Genomic DNA, 22723 nt, shown 5'->3' with positions numbered 1-22723 from the left:
ATTTTCTGAGCAAGGACAGCCCCCAATGCATAATTTGATGCATCACACATAAGCTCAAAAGGGGCTGTTCAATCGGTTGCCTGGATGATGGGGGTGGTAGTCAGCGCTCTTTTAAGGCAATCAAAAGCCTCTTTGCATCTGTCATTAAAGTCAAACTCCACCTCCTTTTGCAACAAGTTGGACAGTGGAATGGCTACTTTGCTAAAATCCCTTATAAAGCGCCTGTCGAATCCTGCATGACCAAGAAAAGATCGCACCTATCGCACACAAGAGGGGTAAGGCAATTGTGCAATAACAGAAATTTTTGCAGGATCTACTTCAATACCCTTATTGGAAATAATGTGGCCTAAAACTATACCTTGCTCAACCATAAAATGACATTTTTCAAAATTTAGAACAAGGTTAGTTTCAATGCATCTATTCAAAACTTTTTCCAAACTATCCAAACAACCATCAAAAGATGATCCATACACAATGAAATAATCCCTAAACACCTCTATGCAATTTTCTAAGAAATTAGTGAAAATACTAATCATGCACCATTGGAAGGTACCAGGGGCATTGCACAGGCCGAAAGGCATCCTCCTATAGGCGAAAGTGCTGAAGGGGTAGGTGAATGTGGTCTTTTCCTAATCCTCAGGAGCAATAGTAATTTGCATATAACCAGAAAAACCATCAAGGAAACAGTAGTGAGATTTACCTACCAGGCATTCAAGCATCTGGTCAATGAATGGCAGGGGAAAATGGTCCTTTTTGGTAACCTGGTTCAGCCTCCTATAGTCAATGCAGACTCTCCAACTGTTCTGCACCCGAGTAGGAATCAGCTCCTCCTTCTTATTTTTGATCACTGTGAGGCCGGTCTTCTTCGGGACTACCTGGACGGGACTCACCCATTGGCTGTCGGAGATAGGATAAATGATTCTAGCTTGCAAAAGCTTGGTTATCTCCTTCTTATGCTTCTTGAGAATAGACAACAACTTCTCCTCTTGCTCATCAGCAAGGGAGGCAGATATAATCACTGGAAAACTTTTGCTATCATCCAAGTAAGCGTATTTTAAATTTGATGGCAGAGGCTTCAATTCTGGTGTGGTCGGCTGGATAGTGGTAGAAGGAGATGGTTTCTCAGCCTGTAACTCATAAAGAAAGTCAGAGGTATGTGTACTTCCTGAAACATGGTTAGTCCTATCTGACTCTATAAAATCAATCTCGAGAGGTAAAACACCACCACCAGACATGCAATCAATATCACTTTCAGATTCACTCTCAGCATCAAATTCAGACATATGATCAAGTACAATTTCAGACTCAATGTATGAAGAGTGAGAGGCATGCAGATTAGAGTAAAGATCAGTCATGTATTCATCAACAACATGGTCAATTATTTTAGCACGAAATACAGAAAGATCTTCAAATGGGTATTTCATAGCATCCAGAATATTAAAATGAACAGTTATATCACCAAACTCCATGGATAGTGTGCCTGCATATACATCTATCTTAGTTCTAGCAGATTTCATAAAGGGTCTGCCTAGAATGATGGGAACTGATCCTTGAGAAAATCCATCCTCCATATTCAAAATATAAAAATCAACAGGGAAAATCAGTTCACCAACTCTAACTAAGACATCTTCTATAAAACCAACAGGATAGGCAACACTTCTATTAGCTAAATGAATTACCACATCAGTTGACTGCAAGGGACCTAGAGATAGAGAATTAAAAATAGACAGAGGAATAACACTAACAGAAGCTCCTAAATCTAGCATGGCATTGTCAAACTTACTATTCCCTATAATACAAGGTATGCTGAATGTACCTGGATCTTTACATTTTTCAAGAATTTGGGGAACAGATTTACCAATCAATGCGGAGACATTTCTGCCCATGCTAATTCGTTCACTTCCTTTAAGCTTCCGCTTATTAGTGCACAACTCCTTCAAGAATTTAGCATATCTTGGAATTTGCTTTATTGCATCCAGCAGAGGTATGTTTACCTCTACTTTTCTAAATGTTTCCAAGATCTCTTTTTCTGCCTCTTCCAATTTTTTGTTGGAAACTGCTCTTGGAGGGAATGGAAGAGGGATGTGCTGCTTCTGCAAATCAGATTTACCAGTGGAAGATTCACCTGCACAGAAATTGTTAGGTAAATTTTTGTCATCACCTTTTTCTGGAGTAGAGTGAAGTTTAGTAGGTTCAATTGCAGATGAGGAAGGTGCTGCGGGTTGAGGTCCTTGACACTGCTTTCCCGACCTCAATGAAATGGCACTGACATTTTTGGGATTTTGGACAGATTGAGAAGGCAAATTGTCAGAATTCTGGGACTGTTGTTGATTTAATTGTGTAGCCAATTGTCCCATTTGATTGGTTAAGCTCTGAATGAAGGCTCTGGTCTCTTGTTGAAACTGCATGTTCTGCATGGTCATTTGCCTCACAAGTTCTTCAAGGGAAGGTTGTGGAGGAGCCTCAACTGTTGGCTGTTTCTGGGGCTGTTGCTGTTGTTGGATTGGTGGAGGAATTTATGGTCTGCTTGGGCCAGCAACATTTTGGAAGGAAGGAGCAGGCTGCTATTGTTGTTGCTGAGGGCTAGACCATCTGAGATTAGGGTGATTCCTCCATCCAAGGTTGTATCTTTTGCTGGAGAGGTCATAATTGTTCTGTTGTGGTTGATTTTGCTGCTGAGGTTGAGGAGGTCTATTGTAAATATTTACAGCATAAGCTTCGGGCTGCTCAATTGCTCCAGGTTGCTGCATGGAAAGGCAAAGGTCTATATGGTGGTCAGTAGAGGAGCACAAACCACAGACTCTTGCGACAGGTACAGATTTCTAGTTCAAGGCCAGCTGGGTTACCAAGTTAACCAATGCATCCTGTTTGCCTTCAAGCCTCTTAGTTTCAGATGATGCAGCTGAGTTTGTAGCTACCTCATGCACTCCTCTAATGACTATAGCATCATTTCTGGCGCTAAACTGCTGGGAGTTGGAAGCCATCTTCTCAATTAAATTTCTGGCTTCAGCAGGAGTCATGTCTCCAAGGGCTCCACCACTGGCGGCATCTATCATACTTCTCTCCATATTACTGAGTCCTTCATAAAAATATTGGAGAAGCAGCTGCTCTGAAATCTGATGGTGAGGGCAACTGGCACATAGTTTTTTAAATCTCTCCCAGTATTCATACAGGCTCTCTCCACTGAGTTGTCTAATACCTGAGATATCCTTCCTGATGGCTGTGGTCCTGGAAGCAGGGAAATTTTTTTCTGAGAATACTCTCTTAAGGTCATCCCAGCTCGTGATGGACCTTGGAATGAGGAAAAGCCTTCAGAAATATGTGATCCTCTTGGACATCTGGGGGTTTCATGGTGGAGAAGACAATATGAAATTCCTTAAAATGTTTGTACGGGTCTTCACCTGCAAGGCCATGAAACTTTGGAAGCAAATGAATCAGTCCAGTTTTAAGAACATATGGGACATCCTCATCAGGGTATTGGATGCACAAGCTTTCGTAGGTGAAATCAGGTGCAACCATTTCCCTTAGAGTCCTCTCACGGGGTGGAGGCTGTGCCATGTTCTCAGAATGTTCAAAATCAGAATGCTCAGAATCAGAATGCTCAAAATTATAATGCTCAAAATCAGGATGTTCAAAGGTGTTCAAAGGAGTTGCACTGAGCGTGCTTGTCTCGCTTATTGAGCTATTCAAAGGTGTTATTTCGAAAATCTCAATGGTCAAAACATGCAGACACGAGTTATGAACCTATAATCCAAATTTGAAAGTGATCCAACGGTTAACGAGTACAAGATCATGGTTTTACTAAAATAGGTTTTGGGTCAATCTCAAAATCACACAGTTCCAACACAAATCAATCAAATTCCACATAAACTAACATCCATACCAAGCAATTGCAAAAGGATAATTCACACAACACTTCAACTAATCCAAATTAATCAAATAACACAAGAAATACATCAAACATCTATTTTCAGTTATCAAAATTTCAGGGCGTTACAGAGGTCACCAAGTGGAGGGCTACTACTCAAATTGTTTGGAGAGTGGAGTGCCCCAAACTGGCCAATGCACTTTTGCCTTTGTTGAGGCCATTCGGTTGAACCACCAATCATCGTCTAAGGTTAGTGGTGTTCTTGCGAAGCTATTGTGCACCAGATTAGACGGTGATGAGATGTTTGAGTGTTGTAAGGATTTTCATAGAGAAAGAAATCTCTTGGCTAGTGTCATACCCTAATTTCGTCTAAGGACTATCATTCATTGATCTTTTGATCCTTTCTAGTTGACTTACAGTGTTAAACTCCAGTTATTGTGCAAAATAGATTATCATTTAGTGTTTTGATCAAGAATGTGAAAAATACTAAAAAGGAAGGGCAAAAGGGTCTTTTTATTGAGTTTGCTGGACCCTAGCTTGCCCAGGCTAGCCTCTGGCTCGCCTGGCTACCAAAGGACTTCCATGTTAAGTAATCAGCTCCTGGAAAGACCTAATGGTTGCCTTTATTAGGCAGAATAAAAAGGAGGGAGGAACCTATCTTGTGACTACCGTTCCTACATGGTCAAATTTCCCACCTGCTCAACAATATCAATACTTAGCCAATATCAGCCCTTCTCATTATCCACCACCCTATCAGCCAAGAACATCCAATTATCCATAAAGGTCACCCCTAAATCAACCACAAAACCCACTTGTTACACATCCGATACCAAACACCACCCTTAACACAAACCAAAACACCAACCAAGGAAGGAATTTTCCAGAAAAGAAGCCTATAGAATTCACCCCAATTTCGGGGTCGTATGCTAACTTACTCCCATATCTACTCAATAATGCAATGGTAGCCATAATCCCAACAAAGGTTCCTCAACCTCCATTTTCCTGAGGATACAACTCGAATGCAACATGTGCTTATCATGGAGAAGTTCTGAGGCATTCCATTGAGCATTGTATGACCCTGGAACATAAGGTGCAAAGTATAATTGATGCATGCTGGCTAAAATTCGAGGAGGACAATTGCTAGTTGTTAGTCGCCTTATACGACTAACTTTTGTATAGAAATTATTTTCCAAAACCTGTATAGTTCCCCAATTTATGGTTATTTTGGAGTAATCTTGTAAATAAATCTTGTTTTATGGTTAAAGCTATCTCCAGAACAATTCCATTGGATTTAATGATGAAATATGTGCATTTTTAGGTGAAAAAGAGGCTAAGTCAGGAAGTGCTAAAAGTGACAATTGAACTTAGCTCATCAGTGGGCTAAGCGAGCATCCACCGCTAAGCACAACTTCAGCGCGCTTAGCGCAACAAAAGAATCTCGTAGAGCATCAGCATTAAGGCCGCACATTAAGCGCGAGATTAGTGCGCTAAGCGCAACAGGTGTCTTCAGCCAGGCCCAGCGCAAGACTGGCGCTAAGCCCAAACCCACTTACTCGCGCTAAGCGCAACGTCGTGATTTCAGAGCCTATTTAAAGCCTGTTCTATGAAAAATTAGGCTACATACACTTTAGACATTCTTTTGCTCAGGCTTGTGCATACTATTCCAGATTGCCTATTTTAGGAAAAGAGCCCCAGGAGCAGCAAGAGGAGCAGCTTGTGCATTGAAGCCTAGGTTTTGTAAATTGAGAGAGATTAGTGAGTTGGAGAGTGAGTGTGAGATGCTGAGAAAAGGAGGAGGAACCCCCCTTCTTGTGTAAGGAACTATCATTCTCTACTTTTAATCTCGTTTATTGTTAGGGTTTCTTTGTAATGACTGTCTAAACACCCTAGTTGGGGATTTCTAATGAACAACTGATGTAAATACTTAATATCTAATTGATTATGTTTTGTGTTCAATGCTTCCTTCAATGCTTAATGTTTGTATGCTTTTGGCCTGATCATCCATTTGTGTGCATAGTTAGGTGACTTTAGCATTGGGAAATGTATTGTTGCCTTAGAACTTGATTGAAGCAGGATCAAAACTTAGTCTTACAAGAGGGATCTACAGATGAAGCTTAGGCTAAATTAGGCTAAACTTTCATAAGCTGCTTGAGCTGAGTCTAGTCTTACAAGAGGGATCTGTGGACGAAACTCAGTATAAGTTAGTCTAAACCTAAGAGGGCCGTCTAAATTGGGCCTAGTCCAACAATAGGGATCTAAGGACGAAGCTTGGATTGATTCGGTCTAACGAAGGATCGAGGTTTAGTAATTTAGTCTACAACATAGAACACAAGAGCATGATTGTTTAGAGAAATATATTTATATGCATCGGCTTGTTTGTTAGAAAGACCCAACATTTCTACCTATTGTGGTCACTTTTACTTACCTTGCATTTTATAGTATTTAGCATAAAGGTTTAGTTTAAATTCTGTTTGAAATTATCAATCATACATGTTCTCTCAACAATACGTCATTTTTGAACTTAACTCAGGCTAACATTAGTTCCATGTGTTCGATACTCGGATTCATCCGTTTTAATTTTTAAATATTTGACGATCCGGTGTGCTTTCCGGTAAACCCCCATTGAAATTCTCTTGAAACATAATTGAGCAAAAAGTAACTGCAATGGGGAGTCAACAAAGTATTTATGGCACCGTTGCTAGAGAACTAAGCTGTTAGTAGAGTTTAGTTCAGTTTTGCAACATTGCTTTATTTTTGCTTTCTTTGATTTATTGATTCTTTTGACTAACATAGTAGTTATAGCACATTCATTGTTCTTTTGAACTGGATAACTGTTGTTCTATTTTCTTGTATGCAAAGAAGATCTACTACAGGTTATTTGATCCCCATTGATTTGGAGATTAATGCCACTTGTAGAAGGCGTAATCAAGAGAAAATTAGAAATTTTTTGCAGGATTTAGAAGTAGCAACAATTCCAGAGGAAGAACCTCAATCTTCTGAGGCATCTTCTAGTTTTCCTATTGCAGGACATTCTCATTTAGATCCTATCGAAAACCATATCATGGCTGAAGAGCCAAGAAGAGTCACCCTAGAAGATTATTCAAGTTCTAATGTGCCTCAATTTTTCACCAGGATTGCACAACCAGAAGTTCAAGCCCCAACCATTACATATCCACCATCATGATTTAGTTGATTCCAAATAATTTGTTTCATGGATTACCAAATGAAGACCCATATGCACACTTAGCCACCTACATAGAAATATGCAATACTATTAGGTTGGCTGGAGTGCCTGAAGATGCAATCCGATTGAGCTTGTTTTCATTTTCTTTATCGGGAGAAGCTAAGAGGTGGCTTCATTCATTTAAAGGAAATAGTCTTAAGACATGGGATGAGGTTGTGGAGAAATTTCTCAAGAACTATTTTCCTGAGTCTAAGACTGTAGAAGGCAAAGCCTCCATCTTTTCTTTTCACCAATTTCCTGTTGAATCTTTGAGCGAGGCCTTGGAAAGATTTCATGGTTTATTGAGAAAGACTCCCACTCATGGATTCTCAGAACTGATACAACTCAACATTTTTATAGATGGGTTAAGACCGCAGTCCAAGTAGCTATTGGATGCTTCTGCAGGTGGGAAAATCAAATTGAAGACCCCTGAAGAAGCCATGGATCTCATTGAAAATATGGCTGCAAGTGACATTGCTATTTTTAGAGATAGAGCCCACATTCCTACTAAAAAGAGTTTATTGGAGCTAACCTCCTAAGATGCATTGTTGGCACAAAATAAGTTTCTGTCTAAGCAACTTGAGGCATTGACTAAAGCACTAAGTAAGTTGCTAACTCAAATTCATTCTGCATATACTTCACATGCTTCTGTTTTGTAGGTTGCAGGATGTACCATCTGTGGGGGAGCTCATGAATCTGGATGTTGTATACCTATTGAAGAACAAACCACACATGAAGTCAATTACATGGGAAATCAGCCCAGAATCAATTTTAATGCAGGTGGATTTTCTGGATTCCAACATGGCCAACAATACGATCAACAACAGGGACAATGGAGGAACCACCCTGGAAATCAATTCAATAGAGATCAAGGTGGAATTTATAGCCTAAGTGTCACACAAAATTGGAGAGAAATTTGAATTTCAATTCAAATTTCACTTGAATTTGTGGAGCCAAATTTTGGAGCCAAAATTTCACTAATTATGATTAGTGAATTTCACACACATGTGAATTTCACACACTAAGTGTCACACACATGACCTCTATTTATAGCCTAAGTGTCACACAAAATTGGAGGGAAATTTGAATTTCAATTCCAATTTCAATTGAATTTGAAATTGAATTTGTGGAGCCAAATTTTGGAGCCAAAATTTCACTAATTATGATTAGTGAATTTCACACACATGTGAATTTCACACACTAAGTGTCACACACATGACCTCTATTTATAGCCTAAGTGTCACACAAAATTGGAGGGAAATTTGAATTTCAATTCAAATTTCAATTGAATTTGAAATTGAATTTGTGGAGCCAAATTTTGGAGCCAAAATTTCACTAATTATGATTAGTGAATTTCAGTTATGGTTCAGCCCACTAATCCAAGATCAATTCCAAGATTCTCCACTAAGTGTGCTTAGGTGTAGTGAGGCATGTAAAGCATGAAGGACATGCACAAAGTGTGACTATATTATATGATGTGGCAATGGGGTGTAGTAAGCAAATGCTCACCTCCCCTTCTAAAATTTAATTGGATTGGGCTTCTACCAATTCAATTAAATTTATTTCCCAACACACAGATCAAATATTCACTTAGTGCATGTGAAATTACAAAACTACCCCTAATACAAAAACTAGTCTAGGTGCCCTAAAATACAAGGGCTGAAAAATCCTATATTTATAGGATACACTACCTACATTTTGGAGCCCTAAATACAAGGCCCAAAAATAATGAAATCCTAATATAATATGTACAAAGATAAGTGGGCTCATACTTAGCCCATGGGCCCAAAATCTACCCTAAGGCTCATGAGAACCTTAGGGCATTCACAGAGGGATAGGCGCTTAGCGGTTGATGGATCGCTTAGCGCTGCTCTGGTCGCAAGGAATTGGGCTTAGCTGGCATGAGTTTCGCTTAGCTCAATGAAACCCAATTCTAGCCGCAAGGAAATGAGCTTAGCCGCGATGCATCACGCTTAGCCAATGAATGCAATGAGCTTAGCGAGCAGGCTATCGATTAGCCCAATTCAGATCAAACTGAAATTGGCTTAGATCACCCTTGCCCAGCTTAGCGGACCAAATCAGCCTGAGAGGCAAGGGTTGAGCGCTAAGCGCCAGAGACTCTCGGCTTAGTGCATGACCAAAGATGCGCTTAGCGCGAGGCTTGCGTTTAGCGAAAGGATTGTTTTCCAAAAAAATATTTTCTAAGTTATTTTTCAGTCCCTTCTTTAAGAAATTGAAACCCTTATATCTATCATTCAAAAATAAGCTGATATACCCCAATGTCATGATGATGAAGCAAGTTCCACATGATATAATGCATAAAATAAAACAAACTAACATAAATTAGAACTGGGTTACCTCCCAGGAAGCGCTTCTTTAACATCATTAGCTTGACGCGTTTACCTCAATGGGTGATCAAATGCACAATGCTATGTGCTCTTGTGATTCTTCACCATGGTATAGTTTCAACCTCTGGCCATTTACTACCCATGTTATGTCAGGATTCTGAGATTGTGGGTCGTATAGCTCTATTGCACCATAAGATCAAACTTTCTTGATAATAAAGGGTCCAGACCATTTGGATTTCAGCTTACCGGGAAATAAACTTCATTTCCTACAGTCTTACCGGGAAATAAACTTCATTTCCTGCAGTCTTAGCATCATTCTTCTTGATAAACTTCACCACAGTCTTAGCATCATTTCTTGAAGTGGCCATAGCTTCCACCCCTTTAGACACATAATCAACAGCTACCAATATGTATTCATTTTTTGCAGATGAAGGAAATGGACCCATGAAATCAATACCCCAACAATCAAAAACTTCAACTTCCATAATGTTTTGCAGAGGCATCTCATTCCTTCGGGAAATTCCCCCCATTCTTTGACATTGGTCACTGTCACAACCTACCTTTTGGCGGGAGGGCGACGCGTGATGCAATCCTACCCCGCAAGGGCATTGGATAGAAGAATCCAAGTAGATTGGGCCAGAGATCCAAGGGAAGGCCCTAGGGTTCTCATGAGCCTTAGGGTAGATTTTGAGCCCATGGGCTAAGTATGAGCCCGCTTATCTTTGTAAATATTAGAATAGGTTTTTTCCTTCGTTTAGGCTTTATATTTTGGCCATTCTAGTAGTATAGGGCTTTAGCCTTGTATTTCGAGGCATTTTGAGTAGTCTTTGTAGTAGGGACTTTTTTTGTATTTTCATGTATTTTGTCGTGGGGGTGAGCTTAGCTATTATAGGGGGTGTGTAGCTAAGTTCTAGCTTCTCATCTCAAGGAGGTGAGCTTAGCTATTAGAGAGGTGTGTGTTGCTAAGCTCTAGCTTCTTTAGGAATCTTTTCAAGGAAGCTTCTCAAGGAGGTGAGCTTAGTTATTAGAGGGGTGTGTGTAGCTAAGCTTCTCAAGGAAGTTTTCTCAAAGAAGCTTCTCAAGGAAGTTTTCTCAAGAAAGCTTCTCAAGGAAGCTACCTAGTCTATAAATAGAAATATGTGTAACACTTGTTGTAACTTTGATGAATGAAAATATTATGAGACACACTTCAAAGTTCCACTTTTCTCCCTCTTTTATTCCTTCAATTTCGTGCTCCCCCCTTCTCTCTTTCTTTTCCTCCATTAAAGCATCCTCTTCAAGCTTCTTATCCAAGGCAATTCTTGGTGGTGAAGCTCCTTCTTCCTTGGCTTATTCCCTAGTGGATGGTGCCTCCCCTCTCCTCTTCTCCTTTGCCTTCCGCTGCATCTCCATGGTGTAAAATCACCATTGAAGGACCTCATTGAAGCTCAAAGATCCAGCCTCCATAGAAGCTCCACAAGCAAGCTTCCATCCAGTGGTAATCAGAGCACAAGAGCTTCAAGTAGGTGCTCCTTAAACCTCCATTAATTTTTTGCTTTACCTTCTCTTCCATTGTTTTTTCTTCATTTTTTCTCCATGTATCTCCTCAAATGTCTTGTGCTAAATGTTGTTAACATGATTCTTTAGAGTTTTCACCGATTAAACTTGCTATAGAAGCTAGATTTAATTTTCTATGGTTCAAATTTCTTGTTCTTGTTCTTGAACCATGAATTGTGTTGAGTTTAGGTTCCTTTGAGTTTTGTCTTGTTATTTTTTGTGGCTGAAACCTAAACCATAAAATTCTTACAAAAATATTAAAGTAGAAGAAAACCTCAAAAATTTAGAGTGACTTGTTCACCTATTGTAGTTTTGTCATAGAAGTCATGTCTAGTCATGAAACTTGTCACATAAGATTTCTTATGTTGTGCTGAATTTTATTTTCTTGTTTCTTTGTCTAACTCATTTGCTCATGAGTGTATGAAATTGTTTTAGCCTATTATTTGATTTGAGTCAAATCTTTCATGTTAATTAGTCCTTAACATGTTCATGCAAAATTATTAGAGAGTCTTTGATTGTGAACCTTTTCTTGAACTTTTAGGTTTCCTTATGATTGTGTCTATTGTGAATTTGAGTTTTGGTGATTGAATTGCTGGCTGAAATGTTGATCCTAAGTGAATATTGAACTCCTAAAACTGTGGTAAACAATCCTAGTGAGTTCAACATACATAGGAAGGTTGAAAGTAAGCCCAAGGCAATCAATGTACCATGCTTAAAAAACAAAATCGCTGGTGCTGGCAGCTTGGACATACAAACTTGTAAAAATTACTGAGAATTGGTTACTTCGAATTTTGAGCTGAAATTTTTACTGAATTTTCTAGACATCTGGAAAAAAGCTAGAAAAAAAGAAACAGGTTATTTAGATAAAAGGAAAAAATACTAAAAATCACACAAGTTGGCGGGAAAATCAGTATCCCGGAAAAGACGTGATCTACGGACTTGAAGTGAAAGGTTCGGGAGTTGTATTTACATCCGAGGAAGGTATTAGCACCCCACACTCCGTCATAAGAGATGACAGCCTTTAATCAAATATGCAAATATGACTTCAATTTATGTTATTTTCCCTTTTTACGTTCTTATGTCTTTTTATGCCTTTTTATATTTTTATCTTTTTGTGGTCGACAAGGCTGTTTCCCTTTGCTCCTATGTATTCCTCAATTGTGATAAGGAAATCAGACCTATGTAGTTCTTCGAGAACTAAGCGTTGGTTAAGTTGTTTTTTTTTTCCCTTTTTTTGCAAGATATGTTTTTATTGAATGAAAGGTCATTTAAGGGGTTGGACCATTAAATAATCTTTTGATTCTTTTAAAAGGAGAGAAAACATTAAGGCATTGGACCATTAATGATCTCTTATTATTTTTTGCAAGAGGTAATAAAGCTACGTGTTGATTTTAGGCCTTTAGAAAATCTACGTTTAATTAATAAAAGCGGAAAAGACCATTTCAAGGTGTTGGACCTTAAAAAATGGCTTTTTTAGGTGATGACAAAAGTTTAATTTATGAATTGATTTTAGCCTTAGTTTCACTTTGGTTATTAGTCAATTCGATTGAGAAAGAAAAATCCCAAAGAAAAACGTCCGATTGATTTTTTTTTTTTTTTTTACTAAAAGATATTTTTTGATTATTATATTATTATTTTGCCTCTTTTTGGTTTTAAACGTGGTTACGGCATGACCGAACGGTCGGATTTCATTTTAACATAAATTAAAGGATGTTATAATACGAATGATCGGTGGAAACTTATTTTATTTTTGATTAGGCGAGAAAATGACTTAAATAAATGTCTAAAGCACGTCAAAAGGGGGTACGAAAAGTAAATCAAATGAAAATAAAAGCATGCGAAACAAATGAGGACCACTAAGGGTACATAGAATGAATTGAAAAGTTCGATTTCGGGAACTTACCTGTTGAAGACCGAAGAACGACGAAGAACGAACGAAGAACGACGAAGAACGATTGAAAATCTTCGCGAAATCACCAACGGAAACGTCACGGAAGTGTTACGGAAGCGCCTCGGCTTGGATTTTCTTCACATAAACAATTTTTCTCACTAATTTTAAGTGATCCTCAGATACCAGGAGGGTTGAACATTTTTGTTCTTCCCTCCTTCCCCTATTTATAGGGAAAAGAAGGAGAAGCTTGCCACCCAGCTCGCCCAGGCGAGCTAGGTTGCTTTCCCCAGAAGGCACCGCCTTCTGGAGAACTTCCTAGAAGGCCCAAGTGGGTTTGGTTGCTATTTGCATCCCTTGTTTACTAAATACACCCCTTGCCTTTTTTTGCTGATTTTTTTTCCGTAACGTTACAGAATTTTACGAATTACGTAACGATACTTGTTTTCTTTCCGTAATGTTACGAAACCTTACGGATCACGTAATCATCCCTTTTTTGGCTTCCGGGATGTTACGGAACTTTACGGATTGCGCACTAACACTTCCTTTTGACTTCTGGCATGTCTCAGAACTTCACGAATTGCCTAACGATGGGTGCCAAGTACCTCGAAGTGGTCAAACGAGGGTCGCATCCCAACAACGGATGGTCCCCGGACAAAATTAGGGTATGACAGTTGCCCCTCTTTACTTGTCTTTTATTGGAGATAAAAGGGAAGTAAAGATAAGACACTAATTTCATTCGGGCGAAACACCATTCGGCCGGTGAATCTCCCTGCCAGCGGAACCTGCAAAATTTTTGAAAGTGATCAGTACCGACACATCATCTTGATACTGTCGAATTCGTTCCTCTTGGTTGACACAAGGCGCAAAATGACCATAATTTATCTCTGCGTGTCCTCGGACACGATCGAGCCTGGGTGTCAAGGCGCAGAATGACCATAATTTGTCTCTGCGTGCCACCGGACACGATCACCTCTGGATGGCGAAAAGGTGTGGGGAATGACCATAATTTGTCTCCGCCCACCTCTTGACTTACTGTCCCTGAATGACAAAGGGCGCAGAAGGACCATAACTTGTCTTTGCGCATTTATCACTCAACTTGCTGCTCCTGAATGACAAAGGGCGCAGAATGACCATAACTTGTCTCTGCGCGTTTATCACTCATCGAGTCTTACAGATAGCAAAAGCGTGCGGATGACCATAATTTATCTCCGCATGTCATCAGGCCCGCAACCTCTGGATGACAAAAGGTGAAAAAGTGCAGGACCAAATGGTTCCTGCATGTCATCGGGCCCGCCGCCTCTGGATGACAAAAGGTAAAAAGTGCGAGACTAAATGGTTCCCGCATGTCATCGGGCCCGCCGCCTGTAGATGACAAAAGGTAAAAAGTGCGGAACCAAATGGTTCCCGCATGTCATCGGGCCCGCTGCCTCTGGATGACAAAAGGCACAGAAGATGACGTTAGTCTTTGCGTGCCATCGGACACGATTGTGTCTGAATGGCGAAAAGGTGTGCGGAATGACCATAATTTGTCTCCGCATGTCATCGTGCCCGCTGCCTCTGGATGACAAAAGTAAAAAGTGTGGGACCAAATGGTCCCTGTATGTCATCGGGCCCGCCGCCTCTGGATGACAAAAGCGCAGAAGACGACGTTAGTCTCTGCGTGTCATCGGACACGACTGTGTCTGAATGGCGAAAAGGTGTGCGGAATGACCATAATTTGTCTCCGCATGTCATCGGGCCCGCCACCTCTGGATGACAAAAGTGCAGAAGACGACGTTAGTCTTTGCGTGCCATCGGACACGACTGTGTCTGAATGGCGAAAAGGTGTGCGGAATGACCATAATTTGTCTCCGCATGTCATCGGGCCCGCCACCTCTGGATGACAAGAGACGCAGAAGATGACGTTAGTCTCTGCGTGCCATCGGACACGACTGTGTCTGAATGGCGAAAAGGTGTGCGGAATGACCATAATTTGTCTCCGCATATCATCGGGCCCACCGCCTCTGGATGACAAAAGGGCGCAGAAGACGATGTTAGTCTCTGTGTGCCATCGGACACGACTGTGTCTGAATGGCAAAAAAGGTGTGCAGAATGACCATAATTTGTCTCCGCAAGTCACATGACCGCAGGGTCAGTATGACAGAGATTGTGGGGCGGCCGACAAAAGCGAGGCTCTTGCTCCTATGTATCCTCAATGAGGAACTCAGACCTACGTAGTTCTGGATAACTTGTGAGACTAAAAATAGTGTCGGCATTTTCTTCACTAAAATGCGAACATGCTTTAGTAAACAGACAAAACTTCCAACTAATCAGAGCCACATATGCTTTTCGGATGAAAAACAATGTGTATACCGAGGAAGAGGAGTATGCTGATGAAATCTTCTCATAACCATAAATGAGATTTTGGATGTTAGCATTTTGTTTCTAAATGACCATTTAGAGGAAACACTGGGTTCAACAAAAATAGAAGAAAATCACTCAAAGTGTATCAATCTCACACAGGTAAGTGTTTCATCCTAATTCCGAACCATAGATATGCCATGACTTGATTTTGCAAATCATTTCCTATCAAATCAAAGATTACATGCGTGATCATGGATCAATAGGACCTTTTTCTCGGGAATGGTTTGTTTCTTGTGGGAATTTTGGCTTTTGAGTGTTCTTGGCCTTTTCCTTTTCTGTTTAGTTTGGTGTGAGGCGAACAAGTCATCAACGCACAGGATTTTGGTTGGCAATTGAAGGGAGAGGACCACTTTAGGTCATGGTTTCCTTTCTTTTTGTTTACTTGGTGGTAATTCTGTATTTTTTCAGATGTTGTCTGGTCCAAAGACCTTTCTGCATATTTCTTCTGTTTTCTTTCGATCCTTGATCGGGAATTTTCTTTCATTTCTTTTTTGCTTTCTCTCAATCTTTGATTGGGAATTTTCTCTTTTTGTTTTCTTCCGAGGGCAAGGATTGACATTCTCACCCTGGGTCAAGGTTTATGGTAAGTTGGGATTTGGCTCAAGGTTGTAGAACGGCTGGACATGATATATGTCAGGGTTTGGTTTGGTTCAAGGATAAAAGGGGACGTCCCACATTATCTCCTTGACACAAATGCAAAAATGATGATTTGGAAATTTTATGCAAAACTAGTCATGCATGCACCTATGTGGACACTCAAGTGTCGAAAATTTTTTGGTCATGTGATGCTAGGGCTCATAATTCATTTTCTCTACTTTAGTCAAGCCAGTATTTCCAAAATACGTTCTTTTTATCAATTTGTGCATTCATCCGAGTCTATTTTGGGTGCTCGAAAAAACTTTCACAGCATTTACCCTTCAGGTGTATACACATTTTTTCAAAAACTGGTTATGATCAGTGAAAGAAAAGTTGGAAGTTATCTCTTTTCACAAGCATGTTGTTTTCTAGCTACACAACCTTTTTTTATTTTTATTTATTTTCTTTCTTCCTTCTTTTTCTTTTCTTACTTGCTCTCTTTTCTTTTTCCTCTTTTTTCTTTTTTAAGTTATTTATCACTTGTTCATTTCCTCCCTCTTTTTTCTCTCTCTCTTTTTTTCCTCTTTTTCTCTCTGAAATGGTCGTGCGGACGAGGGCGCACACTACCTACTTACGTCTAACCACAAGGTAAACGAAAAACGTACGAAATGGCAAGTCGCAAAAACGGTGACGAAATAACTGGGAGCCATAACGCCAAAAATTTCTAACAGAAACGAACGATAATAATAGTAATGTTAGTAACCATATGAACAAAAATAGAAAATAATAGTGTCAACAGCAATATAGACAATAACAAAAAAAACGTCAATAGCAAACTAATCAAAAAATAGTAATGTCAAAAAAAGGTGCGGTGACCTCGGTCACGTGGCTCCGCATCCTCCCAAGAAACCGAGCAAGTTCGTCATCTCCTCACCCATGCGGGCCTCCCCTGCATCGTCGGGAGCTCCTGTAGGTGCCTCCCCTGCCTAGGCCTCGGGCCAATCTCCGGGCTATGCGACCTCAGCCCTAAAATGATCTGGAGTAGGGCACGCAAAAGGAGCGAAACCCTGGCCCTGTTGACTGAGGCTGAGCTGGTAGAGACACATGTATCTGCACCTGCCCCTGGTGGTTGGCCGCCTGCTGGCAAACCAAGTGCTGTAGATACCGCTTCATGCCTAATGACCCAGCGGGATCAACCTGATGAGGTGGTGGCGATGCGTCTGCGGCCTGCGGTGCATCACCCTGCGCCTGCCTAGGCATGCAATACTTCTCAATGAAGACCCGGGTGATCGGCAGTCGGATCACCTTACTAGGAGTGATCAATGCCAGAAACCCCAGGGCCCTGTTAGACTTATTCGGGTCTAGAGGGTGCCTGGTGGGTGGCATACCTGCAAATAAATAGATGGCGTCAGCAATCAACTGAGCCACATGGATGCTCATCCGTGTCAGGATGGCATACACCAGCTGACACTTCGACAGAGGAAGGTCGGAGTTATGATCACTAGGCAGGACATTGCTGAGTAGCAATGTCATCCACATCTGGGTCAAGGTGGTCATGCTGGTGCGCATGATCCGCACCCGCCTCCCTACAGCGGTCCGGGCGAAATCCTGGCCCGGTGTGCATAATAGCTGGGCAATGGCCTCCTCGTCGAACCCATCGGCCCTGTTCCTCCTCTGACTAAACTCGCACTCCTGGCCTTCCTCCAACACTAACGGGTCACCCAAGAACTGGCCGAGGGCATCTGCGTCAAAGGGAATCCACTGACCCCTCACCCATGACCGCATGTCCCGCACCCCCTCTTCTGTGGGTCAAGCATTAGCATAAAACTCCAGGACTATATCAGGGTCAAACTTAGCCATAGGAGTGACCAGCAACGTCCAATATCGGTGAGCTATCTCCTCCTGAAAATCTGTGTACTCATCGTCCCTGAGCTGGACGCGTCTCTCTCTGTGGAACGACCATCCTTTGATGGCCTCGAAGCGCTGCTAGTGCTCGGCGCTCCTGAAACGGTGGCTATCAAACTTTGGGGCGGCACTGGTCCCTTTAGTCGCAGCGTCCCTCCTAGATCTCTTCGCGGAAAGCTTTTTCGGAGCCATTTCCTACAAGGACAAACATTTGGAAAGTTAGTTTACAAGGAAATACCAATCATTACGAACAAGAGCCAAACAACACTTATATGGTGTGAGTGTCAACCTGCACAAAACAATCATATTGGGGCATGTGCTATTTTATGACACATATCTATATACATGCATTTATACACATATAAAAATTTTGGTGAAAGGCATTTTATGACACACATCCATGTATGTTTTTGACAAGCAATTTCATGCTACATCCCACATATATGCACATTCTTTTTTGAAAGGCTCCTTATGCTACCTACTCACAAATATACATATTTTGAAAGGCATTCTTACGCTACCTATCCAACATATACAAATTTTGAAAGGCATTTTTTGCTATATATTCACACACTTTGCAAGGCACTTTCATGCTATATATTCAACATATTTACATACTATTGAAAGGTATTTTTCATGCTACCTAGGTGCAAGGTATTCCTCATGAGGCAGCAAATTCAAATTCTAGTCAAAAACCTCTCAAACATGTTCTAATATTCATGCATCTTTTACATTCAAAACCAAAAACTTAGATTCCTAGGCTTAAGTCATGCTTTTGGCACTTTAGTCTAGCTTCTACAAAACTGCCCACACACTCATAATGGCTGCCATATGTGCATAATTTGTTCCACAAGCTAAGTTTCACAAAATCATGTGCAAATGCCATTGAGGCATTTCACCGAACACTTGGTGGGCGCATGTTTAGGCATGAAAATCAAAGGAATGGGGGCAATGTGGCATGCCCCATTACTCCAGAATACAACCTAGGCCTAAGGCCATCCCTTACAACCCCTTAATTCATCAAAAACAAGCAACAATCCAAGGATAAATCCCTCATGTTTTTGAGCAAATACATGCAACTTAGAGCACCAAAATACATCAATGGAAAGCTAGGGAGCCCAAGAATGAGGTACTTACTTGTTGGAGATGAATAATAGTACAAAATAGAATCAAAAACGCAAAAAATGGTGACCTAAGGGCTGCAAAACTCGTGAATCCCGTGAGCCTTTGTTTTTTGAATGAGGGGGGAGAGTTTTTTAGGTGCATAAACCTTCCCCCTGTGAATGTATGCATACATGATTTTGATGATGTCAAAGAAGAATCTAACAAGGCTGCTTCAAATGATAAGCATTTGCTTCAAGAATAATTCAAGATTGCTTCAACAAACAAAGCCTTGTTTCAAGAATCACTAAAGACCAAGCCTTGCCTTAAAACAAAGTGCTTTCAAGACATGCAAGGCTCTGGTAATCGATTACCAGGAAGTGTAATCGATTACCAGAAGACAGGGTTGAGAAATAGCTGTTGAAAAAGGTTTTCAATTTGAATTTTCAACATGTAATCGATTACCATATGTTTGTAATCGATTACCAGCAACGAAATTGAATAAGAAGAATGGAAGAAGAATTCTCTCTTCAAGAGAAGAATATTACAATGAAGATCATGTAAGAATCCTTGAAGATTTTGCAAGTGTTTGATCAAGGATTTCTTGAGAGAGCATTTGACAATGAAGTTCTTTTGGAATCTCTCTCATTGTCTTTTGAGAGGATAAGACATTTTTGCCAAGCAAAACTCTCTGCATAAAATTCGTGCCCAAGTCACCTATTTATAGGCCTTTGATGGCCATTCACAAATCTAATGAAAAGATGTGACTGTTGGCAGATTTTCTGAAAACTTTCCACTGGTAATCGATTACAATGTTTGTGTAATCGATTACACAATTATAATTTGGAGGGTTACGACTTTTGAATTTGAATTTCCAAAGTTTCGTTGCTGGTAATCGATTACAAACATATGGTAATCGATTACATGTTGAAAATTCAAATTGAAAACCTTTTTCAACAGCTATTTCTCAACCCTGTCTTCTGGTAATCGATTACACTTCCTGGTAATCGATTACCAGAGCCTTGCATGTCTTGAAAGCACTTTGTTTTAAGGCAAGGCTTGGTCTTTAGTGATTCTTGAAACAAGGCTTTGTTTGTTGAAGCAATCTTGAATTATTCTTGAAGCAAATGCTTATCATTTGAAGCAGCCTTGTTAGATTCTTCTTTGACATCATCAAAATCATGTATACATACATTCACATTCTCCCCCTTTTTGATGATGACAAACATGTGATTTCTTCTTGACACCATCAAAGCTTGCATGATTTACATCTCCCCCTTTCTCAAGCAAATTCTTCTTGATATCATCAAAATCTTCATGATTTACATTCTCCCCCTTTTTGATGATGACAACCACCTGTAGGTTAGGAGCAACAACACAGAAAAAATATCTATTCGCATATAGTTTACTCCCCCTTGGTTTTGCAATGATTGCTTATATGAGACAGTTGAAGATTTCATATTTTTCATATGTAAACAAATTGTCTCATAAACAAAAGATAATTTTTCTTACTATTTTATCCTTTATCTTTCTCTCCCCCTTTGTCAACATCAAAAACAAATCATGAATAGAGAGGAGAAAGATGTTACCACTTGTTGCAATGTATTAGAATCAAGTGATACCAAAAGGCATTAAAACAATCATTCAATATTAATCAAGCAAAAACAAGTACAATAACACATCAATCAAACACAATCAAATACAATCAATCATCAAATATTTCAAATCAAATTAATTAAATTAATAATCAACTAACTATACACAATAATTTCTATAAAAAAAATTCAAATTTCAAATTTCAAATTTCAAATTTTAAATTTAAATTTTTAAATTTCAAATTCCAACTTCCAACTTCCATTTTTAACTTTCAACTTCCAATAACTACTTCCAACTTCCAAATTTTAATTTTCAATTTTCAAATTTCAATTTCAAAATTTCCTTTTCTAAATTTGAAATAGTTTTCTTAAAACATGAAACTAATTTCAAAAGTTTCATAGATTCTTTAAAAACAATCAAAAACTCAATCAGGAACAAACATAAAAAATAATACAATCAAACACACAATCAAAAATACAATCAATCAATCATCAAACACAGTCAATCAAATTCAATCACAATCATCAAGAACAGTCTAAACTCAAGTAGAAAACAAGCATCAAAAGTAATCAATCAAAGACAAGTGACCTGTTGGTATCATTTGATATTACTTGTTGGGGTTGTTGATCAAGTGGCCTTTGTTTGTTGTCTCCATATATCACATATTCATTTATCTTGGAGAGAAAAATGAATAAACTTTGATGCATGCCATGTGTTTGGAGAAATTGCTATCAATGTATCGACTTTGCTCTTCTCCATTTTCATAGTCTTTCATCATGATATCCAGACTTATGATTTTCTTCTCTGAATCACTTGAATAATTTATGGCATTATCTTCCCAAGTGATATATCCTTTCTTTTCTTTCTTCTCTTTGAAATTCATCTTGTCGGATTTTTCCATTCTTCTTTTAAACACAGGACAATTGAATCTCATGTGCCCAAGTTGATTGCACTCAGCATTTTGGGGCTAAAGAGGAACCTTCTTCTTTCTTCTTTCATCATCATCTTCTTTCTTATCTAGTTTTTTTTATGTAGTTGCATTTCTCTCATTGAACATAAGAGCCTATTGATATAATTTCCCTCAGGAAATGGAAATTTGGATGAGGCCATATCTATTCTTGATGTTTTTAAACTTTATACAAGAATCCTGCTCTGATACCACTTGTTGGACCTTGTGGCCTCAATAATCTTAAGAGGGATAGGCTTAGAATGCAAAAAAAGCAACAACAATCAATTTAATAATGTTCCATAAACATGCAAGGCAAAATTGATTGCAATAACATAAATGAGATAAGGGAAGAGAGAATGCAAACACAGTTTTATATTGGTTCGGCCACAACCCGTGCCTACGTCCAGTACTCAAGCAACCCACTTGAGATTTCCACTACCTTGTAAAATCCATTACAAAGTCTGAACCACACAGGGACAACCCATCCCTTGTGTTCAGGAATCCTTTACAACAAGAGACTCACAGTCTCTTAACCAATCTCATTGAATAAGAAGAATGGAAGAAGAATTCTCTCTTCAAGAGAAGAATATTACAATGAAGATCATGTAAGAATCCTTGAAGATTTTGCAAGTGTTTGATCAAGGATTTCTTGAGAGAGCATTTGACAATGAAGTTCTTTTGGAATCTCTCTCATTGTCTTTTGAGAGGATAAGACATTTTTGCCAAGCAAAACTCTCTGCATAAAATTCGTGCCCAAGTCACCTATTTATAGGCCTTTGATGGCCATTCACAAATCTAATGAAAAGATGTGACTGTTGGCAGATTTTCTGAAAACTTTCCACTGGTAATCGATTACAATGTTTGTGTAATCGATTACACAATTATAATTTGGAGGGTTACGACTTTTGAATTTGAATTTCCAAAGTTTCGTTGCTGGTAATCGATTACAAACATATGGTAATCGATTACATGTTGAAAATTCAAATTGAAAACCTTTTTCAACAGCTATTTCTCAACCCTGTCTTCTGGTAATCGATTACACTTCCTGGTAATCGATTACCAGAGCCTTGCATGTCTTGAAAGCACTTTGTTTTAAGGCAAGGCTTGGTCTTTAGTGATTCTTGAAACAAGGCTTTGTTTGTTGAAGCAATCTTGAATTATTCTTGAAGCAAATGCTTATCATTTGAAGCAGCCTTGTTAGATTCTTCTTTGACATCATCAAAATCATGTATACATACATTCACATTCTCCCCCTTTTTGATGATGACAAACATGTGATTTCTTCTTGACACCATCAAAGCTTGCATGATTTACATCTCCCCCTTTC

The 22723-nt window shown here is 39.5% G+C and overlaps 1 non-coding gene across 1 annotated transcript; it reads left to right on the top strand.

Annotated features, from left to right (window-relative positions):
* Nucleotides 1–3114: 3114 nt before the first annotated feature.
* Nucleotides 3115–3221, top strand: LOC113000533 (small nucleolar RNA R71). Its single transcript, XR_003265866.1, has one exon. It is a non-coding gene; the product is annotated as a small nucleolar RNA R71 (small nucleolar RNA).
* Nucleotides 3222–22723: the final 19502 nt, after the last annotated feature.

The sequence above is a fragment of the Glycine max genome, chromosome 19 (assembly GCF_000004515.6).
Source record: "Glycine max cultivar Williams 82 chromosome 19, Glycine_max_v4.0, whole genome shotgun sequence".
NCBI lineage: Eukaryota > Viridiplantae > Streptophyta > Magnoliopsida > Fabales > Fabaceae > Glycine > Glycine max.
Note: the sequence above shows the minus strand (reverse complement) of the source record. Positions and strands in the feature narration are given on the sequence as shown.